We start from the raw sequence: 7220 nt of genomic DNA on the forward strand, positions 1-7220 counted from the left end.
ACCGCTGAGCCGTCTACACCGGAGCTGCTGGAATCTCCTCCATTCTCCTCCTGTCACCGCTGAGCCGTCTACACCGGAGCTGCCGGAATCTCCTCCATCCTCCTCCTGTCACCGCTGAGCCGTCTACACAGGAGCTGCCGGAATCTCCTCCATTCTCCTCCTGTCACTGCTGAGCCGTCTACACCAGAGCTGCCGGAATCTCCTCCATTCTCCTCCTGTCACCGCTGAGCCGTCTACACCGGAGCTGCCGGAATCTCCTCCATTCTCCTCCTGTCACTGCTGAGCCGTCTACACCGGAGCTGCCGGAATCTCCTCCATTCTCCTCCTGTCACCGCTGAGCTGTCTACACCGGAGATGCCGGAATCTCCTCCATTCTCCTCCTGTCACCGCTGAGCTGTCTACACCGGAGATGCCGGAATCTCCTCCATTCTCCTCCTGTCACCGCTGGACCGTCTACACCTGAGCTGCCGGAATCTCCTCCATTCTCCTCCTGTCACCGCTGAGCCGTCTACACCGGAGATGCTGGAATCTCCTCCATTCTCCTCCTGTCACCGCTGAGCCGTCTACACCGGAGCTGCCGGAATCTCCTCCATTCTCCTCCTGTCACCGCTGAGCCGTCTACACCGGAGTGGCCGGAATCTCCTCCATTCTCCTCCTGTCACCGCTGAGCCGTCTACACCGGAGATGCCGGAATCTCCTCCATTCTCCTCCTGTCACCGCTGGGCCATCTACACCGGAGTGGCCGGAATCTCCTCCATTCTCCTCCTGTCACCGCTGGGCCATCTACACCGGAGTGGCCGGAATCTCCTCCATTCTCCTCCTGTCACCGCTGAGCCGTCTACACCGGAGCTGCCGGAATCTCCTCCATTCTCCTCCTGTCACCGCTGAGCCGTCTACACCGGAGCTGCCAGAATCTCCTCCATTCTCCTCCTGTCACCACTGATCTATCTATACCGGAGCTGCCGGAATCTCCTCCATTCTCCTCCTGTCACCGCTGAGCCGTCTACACCGGAGCTGCCGGAATCTCCTCCATTCTCCTCCTGTCACCGCTGAGCCGTCTACACCGGAGCTGCCGGAATCTCCTCCATTCTCCTCCTGTCTCCGCTGAGCCGTCTACACCGGAGCTGCCGGAATCTCCTCCATTCTCCTCCTGTCACCGCTGAGCTGTCTACACCGGAGCTGCTGGAATCTCCTCCATTCTCCTCCTGTCACCGCTGAGCCGTCTACACCGGAGCTGCCGGAATCTCCTCCATTCTCCTCCTGTCACCGCTGAGCTGTCTACACCGGAGCTGCTGGTATCTCCTCCATTCTCCTCCTGTCACCGCTGAGCCGTCTACACCGGAGCTGCCGGAATCTCCTCCATTCTCCTCCTGTCACCGCTGAGCCGTCTACACCGGAGCTGCCGGAATCTCCTCCATTCTCCTCCTGTCACCGCTGAGCCGTCTACACCGGAGCTGCCGGAATCTCCTCCATTCTCCTCCTGTCAGCGCTGAGCCGTCTACACCAGAGCTTCCGGAATCTCCTCCATTCTCCTCCTATCACCGCTGAGCCGTCTACACCGGAGCTGCCAGAATCTCCTCCATTCTCCTCCTGTCACCACTGATCTATCTATACCGGAGCTGCCGGAATCTCCTCCATTCTCCTCCTGTCACCGCTGAGCCGTCTACACCGGAGCTGCCGGAATCTCCTCCATTCTCCTCCTGTCACCCCTGAGCCGTCTACACCGGAGCTGCTGGAATCTCCTCCATTCTCCTCCTGTCACCGCTGAGCCGTCTACACCGGAGCTGCTGGAATCTCCTACATTCTCCTCCTGTCACCGCTGAGCCGTCTACACCGGAGCTGCCGGAATCTCCTCCATCCTCCTCCTGTCACAGCTGAGCCGTCTACACAGGAGCTGCCGGAATCTCCTCCATTCTCCTCCTGTCACCGCTGAGCCGTCTACACCAGAGCTGCCGGAATCTCCTCCATTCTCCTCCTGTCACCGCTGAGCCGTCTACACCGGAGCTGCCGGAATCTCCTCCATTCTCCTCCTGTCACTGCTGAGCCGTCTACACCGGAGCTGCCGGAATCTCCTCCATTCTCCTCCTGTCACCGCTGAGCCGTCTACACCGGAGATGCCGGAATCTCCTCCATTCTCCTCCTGTCACCGCTGAGCCGTCTACACCGGAGATGCCGGAATCTCCTCCATTCTCCTCCTGTCACCGCTGGGCCGTCTACACCTGAGCTGCCGGAATCTCCTCCATTCTCCTCCTGTCACCGCTGGGCCATCTACACCGGAGTGGCCGGAATCTCCTCCATTCTCCTCCTGTCACCGCTGGGCCATCTACACCGGAGTGGCCGGAATCTCCTCCATTCTCCTCCTGTCACCGCTGAGCCGTCTACACGGGAGTGGCCGGAATCTCCTCCATTCTCCTCCTGTCACCGCTGAGCCGTCTACACCGGAGCTGCCGGAATCTCCTCCATTCTCCTCCTGTCACCGCTGAGCCGTCTACACCGGAGCTGCCGGAATCTCCTCCATTCTCCTCCTGTCACCGCTGAGCCATCTACACCGGAGCTGCCGGAATCTCCTCCATTCTCCTCCTGTCACCGCTGAGCTGTCTAAACTGGAGCTGCCGGAATCTCCTCCATTCTCCTCCTGTCACCGCTGAGCCGTCTACACCGGAGCTGCCGGAATCTCCTCCATTCTCCTCCTGTCACCGCTGAGCCGTCTATACCGGAGCTGCCGGAATCTCCTCCATTCTCCTCCTGACACCGCTGAGCCGTCTACACCGGAGCTGCCGGAATCTCCTCCATTCTCCTCCTGACACCGCTGAGCCGTCTACACCGGAGCTGCCGGAATCTCCTCCATTCTCCTCCTGTCACCGCTGAGCCGTCTACACCGGAGCTGCAGGAATCTCCTCCATTCTCCTCCTGTCACCGCTGAGCCGTCTACTCCGGAGCTGCCGGAATCTCCTCCATTCTCCTCCTGTCACCGCTGAGCCGTCTACACTGGAGCTGCCGGAATCTCCTCCATTCTCCTCCTGTCACCGCTGAGCCGTCTACACCGGAGCTGCCGGAATCTCCTCCATTCTCCTCCTGTCACCGCTGAGCTGTCTACACCGGAGCTGCCGGAATCTCCTCCATTCTCCTCCTGTCACCGCTGAGCCGTCTACACCGGAGCTGCCAGAATCTCCTCCATTCTCCTCCTGTCACCGCTGAGCCGTCTACAGCGGAGCTGCCGGAATCTCCTCCATTCTCCTGCTGTCACCACTGATCTATCTATACCGGAGCTGCCGGAATCTCCTCCATTCTCCTCCTGTCACCGCTGAGCCATCTACACCGGAGCTGCCGGAATCTCCTCCATTCTCCTCCTGTCACCGCTGAGCCGTCTACACCGGAGCTGCCAGAATCTCCTCCATTCTCCTCCTGTCACCACTGATCTATCTATACCGGAGCTGCCGGAATCTCCTCCATTCTCCTCCTGTCACCGCTGAGCCGTCTACACCAGAGCTGCCGGAATCTCCTCCATTCTCCTCCTGTCACCGCTGAGCCGTCTACACCGGAGCTGCCGGAATCTCCTCCATTCTCCTCCTGTCTCCGCTGAGCCGTCTACTCCGGAGCTGCCGGAATCTCCTCCATTCTCCTCCTGTCACCGCTGAGCTGTCTACACCGGAGCTGCTGGAATCTCCTCCATTCTCCTCCTGTCACCGCTGAGCCGTCTACACCGGAGATGCCGGAATCTCCTCCATTCTCCTCCTGTCACCGCTGAGCTGTCTACACCGGAGCTGCTGGAATCTCCTCCATTCTCCTCCTGTCACCGTAGAGCCGTCTACACCGGAGCTGCCGGAATCTCCTCCATTCTCCTCCTGTCACCGCTGAGCTGTCTACACCGGAGCTGCCGGAATCTCCTCCATTCTCCTCCTGTCACCGCTGAGCCGTCTACACCGGAGCTGCCGGAATCTCCTCCATTCTCCTCCTGTCACCGCTGAGCCGTCTACACCAGAGCTTCCGGAATCTCCTCCATTCTCCTCCTATCACCGCTGAGCCGTCTACACCGGAGCTTCCAGAATCTCCTCCATTCTCCTCCTGTCACCACTGATCTATCTATACCGGAGCTGCCGGAATCTCCTCCATTCTCCTCCTGTCACCGCTGAGCCGTCTACACCGGAGCTGCCGGAATCTCCTCCATTCTCCTCCTGTCACCCCTGAGCCGTCTACACCGGAGCTGCTGGAATCTCCTCCATTCTCCTCCTGTCACCGCTGAGCCGTCTACACCGGAGCTGCTGGAATCTCCTCCATTCTCCTCCTGTCACCGCTGAGCCGTCTACACCGGAGCTGCCGGAATCTCCTCCATCCTCCTCCTGTCACCGCTGAGCCGTCTACACAGGAGCTGCCGGAATCTCCTCCATTCTCCTCCTGTCACCGCTGAGCCGTCTACACCAGAGCTGCCGGAATCTCCTCCATTCTCCTCCTGTCACCGCTGAGCCGTCTACACCGGAGCTGCCGGAATCTCCTCCATTCTCCTCCTGTCACTGCTGAGCCGTCTACACCGGAGCTGCCGGAATCTCCTCCATTCTCCTCCTGTCACCGCTGAGCTGTCTACACCGGAGATGCCGGAATCTCCTCCATTCTCCTCCTGTCACCGCTGAGCTGTCTACACCGGAGATGCCGGAATCTCCTCCATTCTCCTCCTGTCACCGCTGGACCGTCTACACCTGAGCTGCCGGAATCTCCTCCATTCTCCTCCTGTCACCGCTGAGCCGTCTACACCGGAGATGCTGGAATCTCCTCCATTCTCCTCCTGTCACCGCTGAGCCGTCTACACCGGAGCTGCCGGAATCTCCTCCATTCTCCTCCTGTCACCGCTGAGCCGTCTACACCGGAGTGGCCGGAATCTCCTCCATTCTCCTCCTGTCACCGCTGAGCCGTCTACACCGGAGATGCCGGAATCTCCTCCATTCTCCTCCTGTCACCGCTGGGCCATCTACACCGGAGAGGCCGGAATCTCCTCCATTCTCCTCCTGTCACCGCTGGGCCATCTACACCGGAGTGGCCGGAATCTCCTCCATTCTCCTCCTGTCACCGCTGAGCCGTCTACACCGGAGCTGCCGGAATCTCCTCCATTCTCCTCCTGTCGCCGCTGAGCCGTCTACACCGGAGCTGCCAGAATCTCCTCCATTCTCCTCCTGTCACCACTGATCTATCTATACCGGAGCTGCCGGAATCTCCTCCATTCTCCTCCTGTCACCGCTGAGCCGTCTACACCGGAGCTGCCGGAATCTCCTCCATTCTCCTCCTGTCACCGCTGAGCCGTCTACACCGGAGCTGCCGGAATCTCCTCCATTCTCCTCCTGTCTCCGCTGAGCCGTCTACACCGGAGCTGCCGGAATCTCCTCCATTCTCCTCCTGTCACCGCTGAGCTGTCTACACCGGAGCTGCTGGAATCTCCTCCATTCTCCTCCTGTCACCGCTGAGCCGTCTACACCGGAGCTGCCGGAATCTCCTCCATTCTCCTCCTGTCACCGCTGAGCTGTCTACACCGGAGCTGCCGGTATCTCCTCCATTCTCCTCCTGTCACCGCTGAGCCGTCTACACCGGAGCTGCCGGAATCTCCTCCATTCTCCTCCTGTCACCGCTGAGCCGTCTACACCGGAGCTGCCGGAATCTCCTCCATTCTCCTCCTGTCACCGCTGAGCCGTCTACACCGGAGCTGCCGGAATCTCCTCCATTCTCCTCCTGTCACCGCTGAGCCGTCTACACCAGAGCTTCCGGAATCTCCTCCATTCTCCTCCTATCACCGCTGAGCCGTCTACACCGGAGCTGCCAGAATCTCCTCCATTCTCCTCCTGTCACCACTGATCTATCTATACCGGAGCTGCCGGAATCTCCTCCATTCTCCTCCTGTCACCGCTGAGCCGTCTACACCGGAGCTGCCGGAATCTCCTCCATTCTCCTCCTGTCACCCCTGAGCCGTCTACACCGGAGCTGCTGGAATCTCCTCCATTCTCCTCCTGTCACCGCTGAGCCGTCTACACCGGAGCTGCTGGAATCTCCTCCATTCTCCTCCTGTCACCGCTGAGCCGTCTACACCGGAGCTGCCGGAATCTCCTCCATCCTCCTCCTGTCACCGCTGAGCCGTCTACACAGGAGCTGCCGGAATCTCCTCCATTCTCCTCCTGTCACCGCTGAGCCGTCTACACCAGAGCTGCCGGAATCTCCTCCATTCTCCTCCTGTCACCGCTGAGCCGTCTACACCGGAGCTGCCGGAATCTCCTCCATTCTCCTCCTGTCACTGCTGAGCCGTCTACACCGGAGCTGCCGGAATCTCCTCCATTCTCCTCCTGTCACCGCTGAGCTGTCTACACCGGAGATGCCGGAATCTCCTCCATTCTCCTCCTGTCACCGCTGAGCTGTCTACACCGGAGATGCCGGAATCTCCTCCATTCTCCTCCTGTCACCGCTGGGCCGTCTACACCTGAGCTGCCGGAATCTCCTCCATTCTCCTCCTGTCACCGCTGAGCCGTCTACACCGGAGATGCTGGAATCTCCTCCATTCTCCTCCTGTCACCGCTGAGCCGTCTACACCGGAGCTGCCGGAATCTCCTCCATTCTCCTCCTGTCACCGCTGAGCCGTCTACACCGGAGTGGCCGGAATCTCCTCCATTCTCCTCCTGTCACCGCTGAGCCGTCTACACCGGAGATGCCGGAATCTCCTCCATTCTCCTCCTGTCACCGCTGGGCCATCTACACCGGAGTGGCCGGAATCTCCTCCATTCTCCTCCTGTCACCGCTGGGCCATCTACACCGGAGTGGCCGGAATCTCCTCCATTCTCCTCCTGTCACCGCTGAGCCGTCTACACCGGAGTGGCCGGAATCTCCTCCATTCTCCTCCTGTCACCGCTGAGCCGTCTACACCGGAGATGCCGGAATCTCCTCCATTCTCCTCCTGTCACCGCTGGGCTATCTACACCGGAGTGGCCGGAATCTCCTCCATTCTCCTCCTGTCACCGCTGGGCCGTCTACACCGGAGCTGCCGGAATCTCCTCCATTCTCCTCCTGTCACCGCTGAGCCGTCTACACCGGAGTGGCCGGAATCTCCTCCATTCTCCTCCTGTCACCGCTGAGCCGTCTACACCGGAGTGGCCGGAATCTCCTCCATTCTCCTCCTGTCACCGCTGAGCCGTCTACACCGGAGATGCCGGAATCTCCTCCATTCTCCTCCTGTCACCGCTGGGCCATCT

The sequence above is a fragment of the Ranitomeya imitator genome, chromosome 1, assembly GCF_032444005.1.
Source record: "Ranitomeya imitator isolate aRanImi1 chromosome 1, aRanImi1.pri, whole genome shotgun sequence".
Taxonomy (NCBI): Eukaryota; Metazoa; Chordata; class Amphibia; order Anura; family Dendrobatidae; genus Ranitomeya; species Ranitomeya imitator.